The sequence below is a fragment of the Thunnus albacares genome, chromosome 13, assembly GCF_914725855.1.
Source record: "Thunnus albacares chromosome 13, fThuAlb1.1, whole genome shotgun sequence".
NCBI classification, from domain to species: domain Eukaryota; kingdom Metazoa; phylum Chordata; class Actinopteri; order Scombriformes; family Scombridae; genus Thunnus; species Thunnus albacares.
In genome coordinates this window covers 19,382,654-19,403,162 of record NC_058118.1, presented here as the reverse complement: position 1 = coordinate 19,403,162, position 20,509 = coordinate 19,382,654, and the positions used below count along the sequence as shown (strand labels likewise).

The window sequence follows — 20,509 nt, the reverse complement described above, 5'->3', positions numbered from 1 at the left end:
CTTTGTGTAATCCCTGACTGACTCGATGATGTTGAGATCAGGGCTCTGTGGGGGGCCATATCATCTAATGCAGGACTCCTTGTTGATAAAAATTGTTATTTTTGATTCTGGTTGTATGTTTGCGGTTATTGTCATGCTGCAGAATAAGACAGATCAGAGGCCTCCCTGATGGTACTGCATTATGGATAATAATCTAAACATCGAAAGTGCCTAAAACATTTGCACAGCACTGTATAATAATGATAGATGACACATGATATGATACAACTACAAAGTTATATCATTCTTGGCAAGAAATATACTGGTACCTGACAGACTTATGAAGTATCTTATGGAAGCACAGAAATCCAATAACAAGAGACCACCCAGGTTCAGATCAGACAGGCCCTTTCTCCCTAATTACCCTCTCCAAGTGTCCCTGTCTCTACCCACATGAGCAGTTAAGTCCTCCAGCAGCGTCGCATCCTCTTTGGAACCCCATCCAGAGACACCAAAGGGGCAAAATACCTAAAATTGCTGTTAAGCACATAGGTACAGTGCTCAGACAGGGCCTCATAACCACTCCGACAGCACCCCTCCCCCTAGACAACACAGGAAAAGATGAGTGTAGCCCCTTTGCCTCTCCAAAGGTAAAAGGATTGGGCACTACGGACTGTTCTATACACACACTTGCTGGCAATCATGCACATATGGATATATGATCAATTCATCCAGTACATTAGCTTAGACAAACATGCATACGCAAACGCATGACAATTCATTGATTTCCTAATGGGCATAACATAATGAATGATCACCCTTTCAGCTTTTCTATTATAGTAGGGACATCTACATTCTACAGTTATAATTTAGATCAAATACGCATGCCTGCACACTCCATATACCATAAATAAAACTCACACACATACACAAGCACTGATGCATGCCTAGAAGTATTATTATCAATGTGATGTTCAAATGCAGACTAGCATCTTCCAGGAATTTCCTGTCCTGCAATTTGGCCTGGCAGGGAGGGAAATGAGGGGGACGGCATCTGGAACACGGGCTGCTTATATAACGGCTAGATAGTCTATTTCCTACCAGGCCTGCTATGTTGTGTAAGTATGAGTATTTGTTGTGTGTATCTGTGTGCATGTGTTTAAGTCTGAACTATTGTCTAACCTGGGACAAGTGTGTCTTCAGTTTTAATTCATTACATTCAGCAGAGCCTTGTCACCCAACAGCAGGAAGGTTTGCATGTTCTCCCAATGTATGCATTGGTTTTTCCCCATAGACACGTAGGCTCGGTGAACTGTAAGCTCTAAAGTAACAGTAATTGTGAATGTGGTTCACATTCAAGTGAATGTGGTTCTATAGCTGTTAATCCTGTGATAGACTAGCAACCTATCTAAGATGTATGCCACCTCTCGCACAGTACATGCTGGAATAGGCTCCAGCAACCTCACAACCCTGGAACAGGATAAGCACTTTAGAAAGTGGATGGATATATGTTTTCATTGGCATCATGTTAAGGTATGTGTCAGCTATGGTTAAGATTAGCATGAGCCTTAAGGGATAAATATGAATTAAAGCAATGCCCCCTTCAGTGACCTAACTCTGTGTGTGTTTGTGTGCATATGCGCATATGTATCATGGATTTTTTTTCTCTGTCTGGACCTTTAGCAAATTTAGCAAAAAGCAAAATATGAATGATGAGACAACACCACCACCAAGGTCAACAAGTCACTGGTGATCTATCCCTCATTCAAATCTTGAAGCCGCTGTCACAGTCATGAGTGAAAAATGTTGTCAGCTGTCCGATATAATCATTTATAAATATAAATGTCACAGCAGATGTTGGGATGAGCACAGTCATTGAATTCAAATGACTGTCTGTGTCAAGTCAGAGGATAAATCATGGGCATTGACAAAAGGTCAGGGGTTTAAGGAGGTTTTTATTTAATTATTTACTCTCAACCTAAAAATAAATTGACAGAATCCTCGGGCATAAGATGGCCTTTAGGAGTATGCTCAGGAATGCAGCATTGATTGATGAGATTACTTTAGATGCTAATGTGAAATTAATCAGGTTTGTTTTGATTCATTTCTTGATTTTTTTTTCTCCGGTTATTCTGTATGCTTGACACTCGCAGTGTCAAAAAGCTTGATCTTCTCTTCAATGTTTAGAAGACCTAAGTGAAAAAATATATAGTGTGTACAGATCAAAAACTGTGAATTATTGTGCTATTTGGAGGTAAGCTGCTTTGTACCTGATGAACCTTTTAAAATAAGTCTGTTGAGAACAAAACAAGCTTTACATAACTCTAAAAAAACAATTGGTATGACTTGGTGTAATTGAATTACATTAATGTCCTACAGTTTGCCCATGTGCATTTTGTTTTTTGTGTGAAATAGGGTGTGTAAACTGAAAAACCCATGGAAGCATGCAAAAAGGATTAGGGTTGTTGAATTTGAACTTTTTCAAACAGATGTTTACCCCCACCTGGTATGGACCAACAAGTACAGGTGTTTTATGTTTCATAACTGCTTTTATATTAACTTTGTAGGTCAGGTCAGATAAACACTGTGTTTAATCGAGAAATCCATTTCTACCAAACATATTCTTCAGCAATATATCAAACAATTCTGAGTGATAATATGAGTGAAAATATAGCCTCAAAGCAAGCATGAAAATTAGAGAGTAAAAGAGAAGACAACTAAACCAAAAAAGTTTGATGAAAATTGAATGAGCCAGCTGTTAAAGCATGTTTTGTCATGCACGACCAACAAGCATTAAACTTCAGCTCATATTTGCATTGCTTGAAACAACTAAAATGAATATTCTAGCCAACATTATATAACAGAGGATAACACAATTCTGCTGAAAGTCACAGAAAGTTGACAGAGCATGCTTGCTTTTCCACCAACTCTATTTACATTCATCTAGGTCCACATCCATACCTGGAAGCTGCCAGTAGAGCCGTACTTCGCTACTGTGAACAGATGAGCTGGACTAGTTAGAGGTTTAGTGTCTGACTCCATGAGAAACTGTAGAGGGAGGGCTGATCCATAATTTTGCACTGTCAAATTTAACATTAATAAGCTCAATTCTCTGACTCCAAACAAAACACTGACTTAACAAAACAACTTGTTATCACTATCACTAGCTACTACTAGCTGATTACATAACCAAATGCTTAAATGTTAAGCAGCAATTAAGAGTGGTTACAAAGGAAGTAATTTCCATCCTGTTAGGAAGAAACATGACATTTGTTTTGGGTTTTTTGTTTGTCTACCTGTTTTTTTGTTGCTGTCGTTTTCCTTGTGGGAAAATAGCAGTGTAAAAGAACATAGTTGATCCGTGAACCATATGGATCGCCCCCCTATGGTTCAGCACACATGTGAGCTGCGGATTAATTGCAAAATGTAATGTCTAATCGGATACAAAGTAAACAAACTGCTGTAGCTACAAGTCATGGACAGACAGTGTGTTGCTAACAAGGATTTTGAAGACCAACAACCAAATCAGCATCTAACGGGTCCGAAGTGACATTTGCAGGTATGTTTACTTGCTGTTTTTTGTGCCTCCGCCGAATGGCCAATTAGCTATCTAGCTGCTAACTGCCATTAGCAGTGCACTTTTCCCCGGGGAATGTTTGCTGAGTGGCTCGTTCAACAAGCTAAGCTGCAGGACAAGACGTGTGTTCATGTTTGTCAGTTATTATCAAGTTTTGATGATGTGACACATGCAATTTTTTTCAGTCACCATGTTGAAAAGAAGAAGGTATCATACCCTTTAACAATTGAGTAATGCATATTTTATATATTTTAAGATTTTTATTTAAACATCGGACATCTTGAATGTTGTTTTTATCTCAGACCATTAGTTCCTTGCTTCAGGTGTTTTACAGAATAAAAAGCAAAGTTATATTTGTCTCCCTTCTTTTTGCTGACCTGAAAAATGATCTGAGACTCAAAACAATGATATGATCCTAATTGTGAGTTTTGTGATCCGTTTCACACCTAGGGAAAAAACTTAAGACTGAAGGTTAGCACTATAGCTTTACTTCCATACAGTTATTTCCCATTCACTCCTAGCAGCTGCCAAGTGCAACCATAAGTCTTCACTGTTTGACTTCTACAGTTGCAGGTTAAATCCATTGCTCAAGGGCACATTTTCTGTAACTAAGTGAGGGGAGAACATCTTTAACTCCCCCTCCCCCCAAGGTTTTCTAAGACAGAACAGGTATTTAAATGACCTAATGACCCGCTAGTCACATGACTAGCCACTGTTTTGCTAGACATTAGCCCCCAATTAAACTCTGAATCTGCAGTCCACCTGCTTGCTGTGGATGGGGCTCAGCTGTGTTCAGTGAATGGCAGAGAGCAGACACATCAGCCAGACTGAAACAGGTAACTGACTGCAGAGTATTTACCGCATGTGAAAACAGCATTATTTCACTGTTTTGGACAATCATGTGTTTGAAAAAAATAAGAAAAAAATAATAATTCAACAGCATGGTTGGTCAGTGACATTTCATGACTACACATTATCTACATTGAGGGGAGATATGTAATAAGTGTAACATTAATAGTGCAAAGGCAGCAACATGTAGAAAGTATTTGTTGCCAGATGTATTATTTGATGCAATTCTATCTGCAATAGTCACCTTTTCAAGAAAAAAATTCAAGAGTCTGCAAAAGCAACACCAGTTACATCTTTTCCCATAAGGTAGGCCTATATGTCACAATTATCTTCTGTTCACTATTTCACTGTTATATTGAACAATGACTTGATAATTTGACTGCATGTCTTCATAAATGAACATTGCAGTCATATCGTGTGTTCATTACACCTGATGTCAAACAGCACCATTTCAGACTTAAGTTTGGTGTCACTGTGGAGTCAAGGACTTGTGTTGCTGCATTGTTTCTTATAACTAAGCTTCCTGCCTACCCCACAGAAAAGGGAAATGATGCAAATCTTATTGAAATGTTACACTACTTTCCCTTTTATCTCTTTGTCTCTCCCTTTTCTCCAATGAGACTTTGTGATAATGGTGGGTTTTGGCCCCTCCGGTGCACGCTGACAGACATTACCTTTTAATATTCCCTGCATTGTATTCTTCTTTTCTCGCATCTACTTAACCCCTCTTGGGCAGTTTTAAGGGAGATAGATTTTCTTTTTTCTATATGTATGTGTTTCACTGGCCTGTTCCCCTTTCCAAAGCGATCCTTTGGCCTACTACTAAAACAAGCGCTGTCCAGATAATCCTGCTAACTACCTTGGTTTTACCTATACATTTTGGGAAATTTTTACCATTGAATTCCTTTTCAGCTGAACGGATTTTATGCACATGGTGAACAAACTGGATTACCTAACAATAACTTATTCCGGACAAAAAAACTACCAACATCTTAGAAAAATCTTATAAACACTATAGAAGGACGACCTCTCCTGTCCGGAGATCTTTATCAAAGGCTTTCACCACCTTCTCAATGGAACGACTTTTTCAAGGGAACAGTTACAGCTGGAAAACTGTACATTATAATAATAAAATAATAAAAGAAAATTAATTTATCTTAGGAAAATGTTTTAGTCTCATGAAATGAAGAGAAACCACTTCACTGGTTCTCTGTCACAAGATAAATTGTTAGTCAGTGCTGTAATTATTCCATGTATAAGCACTACTGGTTCTTTATATATGCAATATGGCATACTAAATATTTAGTTTTGTTGGTCAGCTTAGTTGTTTGTTTTGTTTTTGATAGCTTGATTCATCTCTGATGTCGAGGAGGAAGACAGTGAAGTGGGGAGATGAAGGCGGTGGACTGTTTTGTGAACTTTCTCAAACAAGAATTCTGCTGACTCTTCCAATGCAGGGAGTGTGATTGATGCTTTTTTAAAAAGCCAGTGATTAAACACTCTTGCGTCAATTTATCCTCACAACACCAGTCTTTGTGTGTCACTCATTCTTTAACTCCACAAACTCTTTCTACATATATATTTACTAACACTATAATGAAAGGAAATTGCTGGAAAAATGTTCTTCTCATCTGTGGAGAAAAATCATCATTACTGGTGGCTCCATTAGTCTGTTTATACATTAAATGTGTCCCTCCCATCCCTACACTGAATATTAATATGGCTGGCTGTAATTGATTGCTTTGTTGTCACTGTGAGCCATAGAAGTAGGTGTTTATCCTCTTGCCAGCCGTCTCAGAAATATAAACAAGTTATGTACTACCACCAATATTTTAAAAGAAAACTCCACTTGTAAAAGGCTGTCAAATTGTCTTCTGATCTTTACTTGAAACATAAATAACAACAATTTATTTTATCCAAGGTGTTCTCAACTATTCTGATACTGTGTATAATTAAAATACCTAACTCACAGTTGAAATATGGCTAAAAATGGCACCATATATTGCTACTAACCTCTTAAATCTAATTTATTTTCTTGTCACACGCTTGTTGCATGTTTTTTTTAGTTGGGTTCTATTTCGTCCAACTCTCTGTGGATTCCGACAAAATGCAAGTAATCACAAACAGCAGCAATATAGCAGTCTCTGCCCTCTCAATATACAGCCTCTCACTGATTCCCCTAGGAAGTCACCAACCTTGTATTATCATGCTTTCATGCCTTTGGCGGCAGCTAGGGCTAGAGATGCGAAGGTGCATTTGCTTCCAGCATTCACAGCCACCCCTCTGGGAAAAACATTCAGCACATCCAGAAGGCAAGCAATGACTCATATCTCAATACCAATACACCTCTTAGATTCCTGTTGCTTCCTTGGCTCTCAAACCACCTTTGCTACAGCACCTGGTGGGTAGCTGAGTGAATCATATTACTGCCTGTATTATTGCTGGAGGCAATGGCATTTGGAAGAGACATGAGAATTAGCCCAAGTCAACAGCTGTCTTAAAGTTGCCCTTAAGTTGTCCTGTTCCCGTCACGTCTGGGAAAACTGAATTATCCTTTATCTTACACCCCACATCTGACCTACGTGTGGGTCATCACAAAGCCAAGCATTGCTCAGATTGGCAGAAACTTATTTCAAATTCTTGTGTACATCAAAACATATTTAAAGAAAATATTTCATGAGTTATAGTGAAATGTGTTTGGATATTTTACTCAATATATGTATGATTATGCTTCAGAGAATCATTGGAACCAGCAGATAAATCTATGCACTGTATGTCTAAGACTCATGGAACTGTAGTTTCTGATGCTGATGCTGATGTTTCTGTGCTAAAACATGGAAAAAGTTTAAAAATCCATACTAAACCACATTACTGAAAAGAGATACAGTAATGCCACAGAAGCTAGAAGTACAATTATTCTGGTCTCTTTAGCACTCTTTAGTCTAACCTTCTATCGCATTGAAAATAAATGCATCATACTGACCCTAAATGTCACATACAGTCCTTAAACAGCTCTCACATACACAGGAAAAACTACAACCTAGTGAAAATTTATGTGAAAAATTAAGCCATTTCAAGAAATGATTCTCTGCAATTCTTGTAAGATGTTGCTATGTTCAATAACATTGCAAACTAAAGTTGACAAATGGTACAGAAGTTCAGATAGATGCACTCAAGAATGACTGCAATAACCAATTCGGCTTGATTTTAAATATGTGATACATAACACAATCCAAAAATGACATTGTCTCGTAAGTGGTAATATTGACCTTTATTGGAACTTTGAGTGTTATGCCAAAAGATTTAAAGTTATACAGAATGAGAGATATGAAAGAGGAGAAACAAGACATCAGAGAAGAGAGTCCCTGAACCTTGTTAACATATACACACACACACACTCATTCAAACACCACCTGTCTTGGCCTAAAGCTAGAGCCAACTAGCACAGGGATACTGCTTGTTCAGTGAAGCTGTCAGAGCCTTTACTCCGCCCTACAGATGTGAGGGTGTGCGTGTGCTTGCAAGTGTGTGTCTAGGTGTTTGGGTGAGAGAGCTACAGGGGGCCGCTGTGCAGGAACACGGATGCTGTAAGTTCAATCCTTCCACAGAGATCAAAGTCAGGCTCCTGGCACTAATGATCTGATGTGAGCAGCTGGCTGGTTGCCACTGCTGCCACTGACCTGGCTAAAAGTTTTCACTTGGACTAAGATAGATGGCCTTATTTGGCCATTCTATGGTAGGAGGCAGGCATGTTAGCAAACAGGACATCAATGGAGTAACAGTGCAGCAAGCTGTGGTCTCTCAGTACAACAAGGAACTGAGCCCCACTGCCAGTGTAAAAACACTACCATTGGCAAGAAAAATTGTGTAAGTAAGAGCAACAATATGTAATTTATGTGTTGCATGCATTCTGCAGCCTATTCTTGCAGATATTTGTATATTTTATTCTTTCTTATCAGGCCTTCTTATGGTGGAGCATGCTTGTCCAAACATTTTATCAAACAGTAATATAAATTCTTCTGTGGGAATCGACAGTATGATTTCATTCAGAATGGGGAACACAGGCTTGTCATATCATGCAGAGCCATTTCAGTGTATGGGCTTTATTTCATTTCCCATGTCGTTTTTAAGGCCACGCACCTCATAACCAGAGATGTATGTATCCCATAACAGTTTCATTTTGTGAATACAAAATACTTTCTTGATGGTATCACCAGGTCTCTCTCCAGTGATCATCACTGTATAAATATGAAGGGACACCTGCAACCACCAGCAAGATAAATGGATCACTCCCCACCCCACTATCTATACTATCTATATCCAGACTTGACTCAAAAGACCAGTTTTTCCTCCCTTCCTCCTGTTCCTTTGTCCTGACACACAAACACAGAGAGACATCCTGTTCTGGTCATAAGAGAAGTGCTTGATATTACTCAATTTTGTATTTTCTGTGGCAGCGGGATATTCGCTGGATACCCGCTTTCTTATTATGAGACAAGCTTTTGTGAGTATTACAAAGAGACCTGTGCCTACTAGAGAGCCTGATCTTTCCCAATGGGGTTTGTCTGAGTTGACAGAAGGTTTCGATTTTTGAAGATACACTGCAGTCGATTCTACAAACATACCAGCTGGCATTGCAGGAGGACTGCCACTTCCACAAGAGCTAGCATGTAGATACAAGTGGTTCATTGAGTGGCATTATGAAGATCACAAAATTTCAGACAATGTCAAAGTGAAACCGAGATTCTACAGGCACAAATCAGCAGCCAGGTCATGTCAGTTCATTTGTCATGCGTCGTGTCAGTAACTGATATAACACTAATGTGGAGCCTATACTGGTCAGTTGTGCCTGTGTTGCTATCATTTTTTGTAGCTTAGCTAGCAAAGCATCTAACATTCTGCACCCATTCTTCTAACACTAAGCCAGTGATGAACTTGAGAGTGGCAATGGTCTGGTCCAGTGTTAGCAGCACAGCTCAGCCATCCTTCTCCTAGTTCTAAATGGAAGACATCTGCATCTAGGATGGTTCATTCTCTTGGGAAAGCACCTGTGCATGCTAGCTCTCTGGGAGACCACTGAGTCCGGTAAACAGCCCTAACAAATTACCCTTCCTAAACTTAGATTGCATTGAATACTGTGAAGACATATTAATCAATGAGCGACAGCTTCTTTTACTTTGGGGTAAACTCAAGCCTCATGAGCACCATATTGGGGCACTACACCTTCAGTGGCCCAATGATAAAAACAATCAAGTGGTTAGCAAGAAACCAAATGCTTACAAAACTCAGCAAATGGTGAACAAGTTCCCAGCGGGGTTTATCAGAAACTACGTCCAGAATTTGGGAGTGGAGAGGATGGAATGGCCTGCCAGCAGTCCTGACCTCAACCCCATTGAACACTTGTGGGATCAGCTTGGGCGTGCTGTTCATGCTAGAGTGACCAACACAACCACATTGGCTGACTTGCGACAAATGCTGGCTGAAGAATGGGATGTGTGTGACCAGGCTGGTGACCAGCTTGAGGAGGAGGTGCCAGGCTGTTGTGGCTGTGTATGGATCTTCCACACGCTACTGAGGCTCCTGTTTGTTAAATGAATAAATTGTTAAATTGCCAATATGTCTTGTTTCTTCAAACTTCAATCATCCAATCCACCAAACACCAAACAATGTCAATGGCAGAACAAGCTGTTTGGCATTTGCAGAGAAGATTTGGAAAATTTTTCATAGGCGCAACCCACATACTCAGCTCTGCTGCTCATCCCACAAATGCACATTCCTTACAAATGTGGCACCATTTAAAAGGGAAATAAACAAGAAGAACGAGCACGAGAAGCTCGAAAAATTCCAAGGGCTGAAAGAGGAGCTAGAAAAGATGTGGGGAGTAAAGGCAACAGTGGTGCCAGTGGTAATCGGAGCACTGGGGGCTGTGACCCACAAACTGGGAGAGTGGCTCCAGCAGATTGCACGTACAACATCTAAGGTCTCTGCCCAGAAGAGCGCAGTCCTAAGAACAGCTAAGATACTGCACAGAACCCTCAAACTCCCAGGCCTCTGGTAGAGGACCCGAGCTTGAGGAAGACACACCACCACCACCAACCCCCATGCAACCCCCATGGGAGGAGGGTTAGAGGTTATTTTATTTTTTTATTTATGTGTGTGTGTGTGTGTGTGTGTGTATATATATATATATATATATATATATATATATATATATATATATATATATATATATTCATTCTGCCGCAGTGGTGCGCCACTGCAGAATGCACATAGCGGAAGCACTGAAATACAAGGAGAGATAGTCTCAATATGACAGTGAACACATTTCAGAAATTAGTGCCATGTTTAATGTAATAACTCTCCAGTCACTGTACAGACAGTGTTACCTCATGTACATGTAATTGTAAAGAGCTTTTGTTTTCCCCAAAGCCATGTCACTGAACAGGCAGACACTATTGAATGCTCTTTCATGTAACATTAATGTTTATTGATTTTCCTTTTCCCAAAACCTGAACCTCAACACTGAATTATTAATATGTAACACATGGGAACTGGTACTGGAGCACTAAAGGCAATATATGTTGTCGCAACAAAGATGCATATAAATGAAAATCACATTGGCCTTTTAACCCTTTCAACTGTGGCATAAAGCTTTTTTTTTTTTTTTTTTTTCCCATGGGCAACGTGCTAGCATACATGTGGTTGCAAGAATGGGATGGACAGCTGTATAATGGATTGTGCAGTTTTGAAGCACAGCTATTAACTCCCTGAGTTACTAGGAAAACCCCCAAATTTGGCTACACTTAAATGGTAAATGGCTGCATTTATACACTTTAACATTTAAAGTTATGCTCTGGTTTGTTTTATTTCTGTTTAGTATAGATTATTCTATAAATGCATTCTTCTATTTTTGTCACACCTGATATCCAATATTTTTAATTGGGAAATTAAAACCAGTTTGATTGACATTGTTACCTACAGTAAATCAAAAAACACCTGATAGTTACAACTATTACTCAAAATGACTTTGTTCATAATTTGTATAGTAACTTAGTTGTAATACAATGGCTAATTCAGTTGTTTAAGATTTTTTATAGCTAACAATTAGGTAACCAAAGTCCTACTGGCAACTTTGCTTGACATTCCCAGATTGTATCAGGCTTCTATCGATTTCATGAACATTTTGAAATATTTATTTGTTTAAATAGGCTTAAACTAACTTCAGTGCAACGCTTGTTGACTCCACAACATCACAAAACATCACTGGTAGAACAAAGACGGAGAAGTCAGTACTAGAGGTGGGTTAGAGGTATTGTATGTATAACTTGATAAACATGACTCCTAATAGTTTTCCAGTGAGATACATTTGAGTGTTCCTGTTGCAAGTGAACATTCTTCAGCTCCTCATCGCTCTGGGGTCCCAAGGATGCTATCCTTTTCAGGCCTTTAAGTGTAACATGGGTTACATGTTACATAGGACCAAATTTAGGACCTGGTAATGAGATGTGCACATACCTCATGGTAGCCTATTATAGAAAAAATATTTTATTTATAATCTGAGTGTAAAAATAAATTAAATTACTGTATTTCCTCCAATAGTGGCTGGGGCCTTTATTTACCTCAACTGCAGTCTGGCCTGGTAATAAATAAATATTGGAAGCAGGCATATATTAGAGAGTGGTCTTTATTCCTAATTCCCACTGTTTGATAAGTAGATTTGCTCATATTTTAGTATGAAGCCTCCTTGTTTTCTGATCTTCTTCCGTTTGCTCTGTTAAATTTTTGTTACTGCATTACTGGTAATCCAATTACTCTGATGTGCAGAACAATAATTCTAGCCCTTGAGTTGCACCCAGAATTTTTTGGCAGTGCACCACTTAGCTGTAGCATGCAGATAGCATGCTTATGGATGTATGCTCGGCAGCTTAGCTAAGTTACCCTGGTTACCCAAGCTCATGTGGTGTCACTGCCTTCCTTATTATTAAAACATGCGACGTTATCCACGTATTCAAAACAATATTGTGTCTCCTCCATCCCCTTCCCCTCTCTGAGACGATTGGCTAGAGGGCTAGGTATGTACTAATAGAACTGAGTTACATCCTGGTAACTACTATTTATGCTTAACTGGCATGCACATTATATAACAGGCACCAGAAGCTTATCCAACCCTGTTTTTTCCCCGGCCTGTTTTTAGGGCTAGCCTTTATTTGTTCATGTCAACTACGCCCTTGGCCATTATTTATTGACTACCATCTTTTATTTGAGGAAATACACTAATCCTATACATTATAATACAGTAGCTTTTACAAACTATGAGTAGTGGTCTAAATGCAACATAACAATGGAGTTCACATGTCATAGAAAGACAAACAGTCAGACAGGTCTTGAGCTTAACCCAATTACAATATATACTCCTGAAACTTCTGCCTAGAAATTCAAGGTTCATATCAATTAAGTTAATATTATATCTTGAATGTAGTAAGTCAATTTTCCTGACAACAGTTTTGAACTTTTTGCTGCAATGAGTAGTTCCATGTATACATATATAATTAGTATACAGCTGGCATTTGGAAACATGCCATCAGAGAGTTGATCATGAATTATTTACTATAACTGCATATCCTTCAGCTATAATAAGACATTAAAGGTGTGATGAAGGTGTGCAAGTTAGTGTAATTCCAAACAGCATTTACATATGAAGACCTTTTCAACAGTTGTTTCCTTTCCTACGGCAAAACGAGAGAAATAAGTCATGTTAACACCGCAATGAGACTCATCTATCAAAGGGGTTTAGCCCCGAAGTTAGCAACAACATGTTAGCTTAACTTGACCAGGCTCACTTAAGGTGGACTAACTTTTACGGTGGACGAGTAATCCCTCCCCCCCCCCCCCCCCCCCCCCGGCCACTCCAAGGCAGTCAACCAATTATTGATACAGTGGTAATAAATATTTTTGTAGCCATTAACAAAGCTAGTAGTCAAAATTTCCAAATAAAATATGCTTTATCAGAAAGTAGTAAAACTCCAACAACCCTGTTTCCCTATTGGACCATCAAAGTTGGTAAGTGATGAGTAGTAGTTAATATGTAAACATTCAGTAACTGCAAAAGCATAAACCTACATGAAGCATGTACAAAACAGCATTCAAACACACACAGGAAGTCAGTGTAAAGCATATGGCCACAAGACACAGAATTAATGTGGAAATAAAATCCCATGATATCATTGCATGTTTTAACACTTAATGTGACTTAATGTGAAATTAAAGTAGGTACATCAGATCAGATTATATGTTGATGTACATTGGCTGCCACATGGTGACATGGTATTTAAGAGGGACTAACTGAAAAGTCTGATTCTATTAATCTTTGATCCTCAGCTGCAATAACACAGGCAGGGACCTCAGCTAATCTGTGTGAAAACAACTATCTCACGTGATAGAACATTATCAGTCTGTAGTGTTTATTTCATAGGCTCCATAATAGCGCACTTCCATTGCCTTCTGTTCTTCTCTGCTCTTTCACCACCCACTCCTTGATTCCCAATAAATGACAGCCGTTTTATCTGTGGTCTGGACTGATTTGCATTTAGGAACCCACCATGAAACTTCTAACAGTTTAAATGTTTTTCTTGATCTGTTAAGCATTATCCTACTCCTCGCTGTTTTACAAGCCTAAAGTAAGTTTTCATTTAATGAGGCATCACATTCTGTTTAACATATAATATTGTGTTGTGCTTCAGTGTGAAATTAAGCAATATTACACAAAAGGGTGACTCTACTGTCATTACTGGCACAACAGTGATGCGATCAGGAACGAGGCAATTGTACAATATTAAATAAATATTGCCATTATGCAACAGTTACCAACAAAATAAAAAATATATAAACAAAATGTATCTCTCTGTTTCCGTGGAAATACACAGGGTATGACTAATACCTGGAAAACAATCAGTCACATCAGTAGACTCCTATGTAATGAAATCTAGTGTACTACTCCAGCAAGTAGGCCGACGCTTAGTAACAACCTAGCGACAGAGACGATTTCTAGTCCCTGTTGAGTCAGCCCATGGACATGAGTCAGCCAGCCAACTTGAGCTAATGGTTTCTAGAGATTGTGAGATTTTCCAAACTGAATAAACACCACATTTATAAACACAAAACTGCTTTGCTAGCTCAGTCTTGTTGTAACTACAATATCTGCTGATTTTTTTTTTTTTTCCATTGACAGATTTAGCTACTATGTCCACGAACTTCACATACATTTTTAAGCTAGTAGCGCCATGTCACCAACTCACCGGCACAGCTGATGGAGGATGCACAGTCTCAGAGTACAATCCACTCGGTAAAGGGTTTTTTGTTTGATACTTGGGATATTTTGTTCAATTATTATGAAAATTTTAAAAAGCATATTAGCCATTTTAAAATTGAAAAATCCATCAGCAATTCACACATGGCAATTCAAGGCAACCTCTATTCCATTAGAGTACCAATAAGCACCATTTTCCATAGCAGTCCTATATGCTACAGTGATACAGTGATACATGAGGACATTTTGCTAGGAACTAGGGGTCACACTGGGAGCTGGGACATATTAACACTTGAAGATTGTACTGTGTTGGAGTGTAACAGTGGTAAAAATGGTAGAGACAATGCTATAACATTTCTAAAACCTTGTCTTTTACATTATTTCCTCAATAAGATCTTTTCTGTTTAATTATAATCCCCAGAATGCATCACGTCTATATGCAGCTAATACATTTCCAAGCCACTGAAACAGAAACACTTTAAAAAAGGGAAAATTTATATGACGCTGGTGTGTTACTAGTCTTGAGAATGCTGTCAACACTGACACACCAAAACATCTCTATTTTCAGCTAGGTGATAAAACTATTTGTGACAGTAGTTTCTTCTATCAACAACCCGACATGTAAATACATATAAGTGAGTTACAGAGTGTGAGTGACTGTTCCACAATATACAGGGAACAGGATGTGTAGAGAAGGCGCTGCTGCTATTTTCAACACCTACAAAGTTTCCAAAAGTTCTTCTTCTTCACTGGCAGCATGTCAAAAAGAGACTCAGTGTGCCTTCTTCTTTTTTTCCACATAGATGTCTGGAGAATGACAGAATGAAATACTGAAAGACAGATCATGGGGCCTTCATTCTGAGTGGCTGCTGGAAATGGCACTGAGAAATGGAGTGGAGGGGGGAGAGGAGAGAGTAGTATCAAACTTTTAAATGCTAGCTAGAAAAGATACAATGAGAGGAAGCAGCTCCCCTGTGTAAGCTTGATAGGTCCTGGGAAAACATGACATCTAAGACATCTAGTTTTCTGAGACTGGTGTCAGGGGAGGTGAGCCTCAGAAGCTCTAGACGCCAATTATGGGAACCCTTGCCTAAGCAGGTAACGAATGGAGCCATGCTCCCCGATGCTAATGAAAGTCCTAATTATTTCAGACAAAGCATCCGAGGTTGACACCAAAGGTTTCTGGGGGATTGACTCCCTGTGCCTTCATGCCAGACGTCGACAGTAACTTGAGGAGAAATCGTTGGACTGATAGGTTCCCACAGGCTGGCTAAGGATTGGGTGGTTATGGACAGATGGATAGATAGATGAAGAGAGGGAGAGAATTAAGAAGACAGGGTGTGATAGACAGGAATGAGACAAGGTGTGGGCTGCAGGAAGGCCAGGAAGGGCCTTCTGTCACCAGAAAAGAAATGCAATAGGAGGTAATCTGTAGTCACAAAGAGCTCTCTGCTGAGTTGCACTGAGGGTCCCCAGGGAGCTGTCATGCCTTAACCGCCGCTGTTTCTTTCTAAAAGGTTGATGCCGAGGAGGAATTAAACCACTGTTTGTGTGTGTGTGTGTGTGTGTGTGTGTGTGTGTGTGTGTGTATGCGTGTGTGTTGAGAGAGTCCGTGTATGATCTCTCCATTTGACATGCTTGAACAGGCAGTGCAAATAATCAAACCTATTAACAATGACTTAATCAATTCCATTATTGGAGTTGAGCTGAGTGTGGGTCAAATGAGGAGGAACCACACAAACACACACAAATCCAATACTACACAGATGGGCAAACAGTAACTCTGTAGTCAGAGAAATTAGCAGCCACATGCTAAGCTACTGCCTATGTTACATTGTCTAGCTACTAATTGCATAACGCTGATTATTAGTTAGTGTATATTATGCAAGGTCCAACATAAGCCATGGCCTGAAGGCCCGGGGCCAGAAAAAGTTTATGCAGGGCAAGCTGATTGGCCAGTCAGAGTTTGCGACATGAGCGTGTTTACGAGACACAAGACCAATGAAATGCATCGTGTTTCGCTGAAATATACATGGGGAGGAAGGCTGCGCTCTTAGCCCGCTAGCCTCTTACAGATGAATCTGATGGGTCACCAAATATGGTGCAACACCGGTGCTGTTCTGTATTTCTGTTTTGTGTCTGCAGGTTAGGCTAACCCATTGTTGCTAACTTTGGAGCTAACCCCCTTCACTTTTCCAGCATTTGGGGAAACAACAGACTTTTTAGCATTTATTAACTGACACACTGTAGTCTGTACTGTACATTTACTGCCAGACTGACAACTTACTACTATCCTTTTCCTCTGCCCCGCTTGCATCTACCGTCACTTCTCTGCCCCTCGCTCTTTCCCACTCGCTACGCAAACATACTTCTTAACGGAGCCACACTACCAATAGTTTCCCAGGCAACGACAGAGGTTGACTCACGTACCGGAACAGCGCTGCACAGAGACTCCCAAACGCTGTCGATTTCAAATCAAAATCAAATATTAAAAAAACTTTTTTTTTGGCCTGGCCTTTAGACCCAGCGGTCTCCATTAGGTTGAGCGAGTTCAAAGTTGTGAAAACAACGGGGGTGTTTTGAATATAATATAACATATAATTTGTTAGTCTGTACCTCTCACCGCAGGAAATAATTGATTACTCCTGGAAAGCTATTGATGTAGCACTTTTCTCCTTATGAAAATAACACAGAGATTAATCGACCAATAAGAATTTAGTCGGACGAGAGCATATCGACCAACTAATCGACCAGTCGACCAGCAGACTACAGCCCTATTCCAAAGTGACTTATATTTTTACATCCACATACTGTACACACACATTTAGAGCAATCTGGGGTTTAGTGTCATGGTGAAGGACATTTTCACATGTGAATGGGAGGAGCCAGGGGTTGAACCACCAACCAACCCTACAATTAATAAGCCAACTCCTAATACTAATCCCAGATATGCTCCATTATTCTGAGATTTTTGGAGATGGGACTGTTTGCTGTCTTGCCAGGAGTTGGGTGGGAGGATCAGCACCTATTTCATCTCTGTACATTCTTTGGAGAGACGTGTTAGCTTGGTTCAGGGTCTCTCTGTTGAGAGCCTGAATTTTTTTGAATGAGTAATTGATTACAATTTCAGTAATGAATAAGATAAGAAGTAACTTGCCCTACGTTAGATACGTTAGATTGCAAAACATGTTTGACTGTGCACAGCAAGTGTAATCCAAAGCTTATCTGTTCTATAATAAAAACATGCGATTCCAACCAACTCTTTTTTTTAATATATAAGAGTGCAAGAGTTATACATATGATATTGTTCATACCTACAACGTTTATATATGTTAAAGGAGTATCATTTTATGGCTGAACCTGAAGTCTGTTCTTCATAGGAGCAGGACAGCAAAAACTAGAACAGAAAGAAACAAAATTTCATATACCATTAATGGGTTGTTCATGGAGTGAACAAATAGTTACGTTGCATCTCCGTGAAAATACTGCACACACACACAAACAGTGCTGTTGTTAACACAGTGCACATCACTAGAGCTTATTTACCATGTTAGCTATCAGCAATTGCTCCCTTTCCCTTGTGTAAAGTCTACCTCACTGTTTCTCCAGATATTTCCCTCCAGACCACTTAACGGTTGACCTGGCCGGTACTTAGCACTTGTTATGTGTGCACTGAGTATGTTGGTGATTAATTAAAGCAATCTATCACAAGCTCCACAGGGGAATCAAGATGCTGTTGGAAAGATTAGAGGCTGAAGAAACCTTGGGAAGCCTACAGCACCCAAGGCCCTCAGGGTAAATACTGTTCTGCCAGAAGATAGTACTACATTGTAATACACTATGCAATCCCCTAACATTATATATATACAGTACCAGTCAAAAGTTTGGACACACTTTCTCATTCCAGTGAATGGGAAGGTGTGACCAAACTTTTCACTGGTACTGTACATACACTGTGTATATATATATATATATATATATATATATACATATATATTCATTCTGCCGCAGTGGTGCGCCACTGCAGAATGCACATAGGGGAAGCACTGTATATATATATATATACACACACACACACACACACACATCCATACATACATACATACACAGGTAACATTTTTTCAGTTTTCTTCCAATTTTGTAGCCTATTAAATTTATACCGTAATGTACATACTATAGAATTACAAAAAAGACCACACCTATTGGTAAGAAATTTTAAACAGCTTACTTGCTGCCATTTGGGATAACATTTCCTGAAGAACCTTTAAAATTCCAGGTCCAATAATCAAAGTGGTGAATATTTACTGTAGTTTATGTGTGTATGTATGTGTATGTAGTCCTAATCACAGTATCTCTTTGGTGCTTAAGGGCTAACTGAGGAGCAGACATGTCATTATGAGTAGGCCCAGCAGGGGCCATCCAATAATGAACTGAGAAACAAAGTAAACAAGAAAACATTGTTTTGCTGTAATACTGCAGTAATTTTACTGTCAGTCGTGCAGTAATACATACAATATGGGTAAAACTTTTTAAAACATTGTAGTGGAATATCTGCAAGTGTATTACAACAGGAATTTCGTTCACCTGCGAGTATTAAGGGTCGGTGGGGTTTGGTTTTTTGTGTCATTTTGCTGTGTGCTTGCTTACTTCATGGTATGAATAGTTATGTTAATCATATCAGCAATAGTTACTATTTGAAAATGGAAATGAATTTTCATTGCTGATGGGCCTGCTGACAGGATTTTCAAGTGGGATTGCAGTAACATTTAATGAGCATCATTTGTATGTTTTCATTTCATTTGTAAATTTTCACAACACGGAAATCAACCAAAAGAAAATAGCTCATGAGGGTGACACAATATAAAGAGAGTTGTTCTGGTTATTTCAATGTTTATAAGATTATTGTAAATCATTTATCCTGGCTTTTCTGTACTTACCAGGTTCCCTGGTGAATGCCATTTTTGTCTGTCAAACCTTGTGTATTTATTCATCCAAAAAGGTTGGCATGATTGAGAAATGTCTTACTTGAGTCAATCCGTAATACATTTGAACAAAATAGCCTGGGAGATAACTTTAGATCATAGACATTTTATGCCACGCAGGATGTAACCGAAATATAGTGTACAAAATCCCTCTCCCCTATCCTTTTCTCTCTCTCTATGGCCATGCAGCAATCCCATTCAGAGTTAATTCTAATCTTGTGTCCTTTCATTCATAATTAAAATAACAAGCAACTAATTACTTTTGAATAATGTCAAGCCAGTCAGGCGGGTTGCACAATCCCTCTCCATAATTAAAGTGCACCCAACAGTTTTGGCAGACATTCCCCTCATAGCCACATCACTTTGCATTGTTTCAGTGAACCAGTACACAGGCCAGCCCTTTAGAAAGCCTCTGAGATACTCCAGGGTCTGAATGTCAGCTAGCTTTCAGATGCTCTGGGCTTCAGTTATTTGAGGTTTGAAAATACAACACAGCCCCTTCTGAAGGAGAACATTGTAGCAGGAAGCAGGAGGTTGGGGATTAAACAATCTGGGTATTTTCTTTCACTGTACATGCCAAAGAAACAGTGCGACACTGACTGTGAAGAAGTAATGAAAGGCAGATTGATAGTTGTATTATGTCCAGTGTTTTGAAGCAATGCCATCTGGGTGACAAAATGATATGGTATTCTTACAAGACAGACTATAGGTACAAGAAAATGCTTTATTTCTGTCTAGGAAAACATATTTTCCACCTACACTCACTCTGAATTCCTGCTCACTCTTCCTGGGTATTCTACTCTGTCTGAGAATGTA

At 39.3% G+C, this 20,509-nt stretch overlaps 1 long non-coding RNA gene across 5 annotated transcripts in view; it reads right to left on the bottom strand.

The window, feature by feature from the left end:
• The window catches only part of LOC122995719, a 73,927-nt gene that overhangs the window by 35,930 nt on the left and 17,488 nt on the right, over positions 1-20,509 (bottom strand). The gene's annotated exons all lie outside the window — the stretch shown is intronic.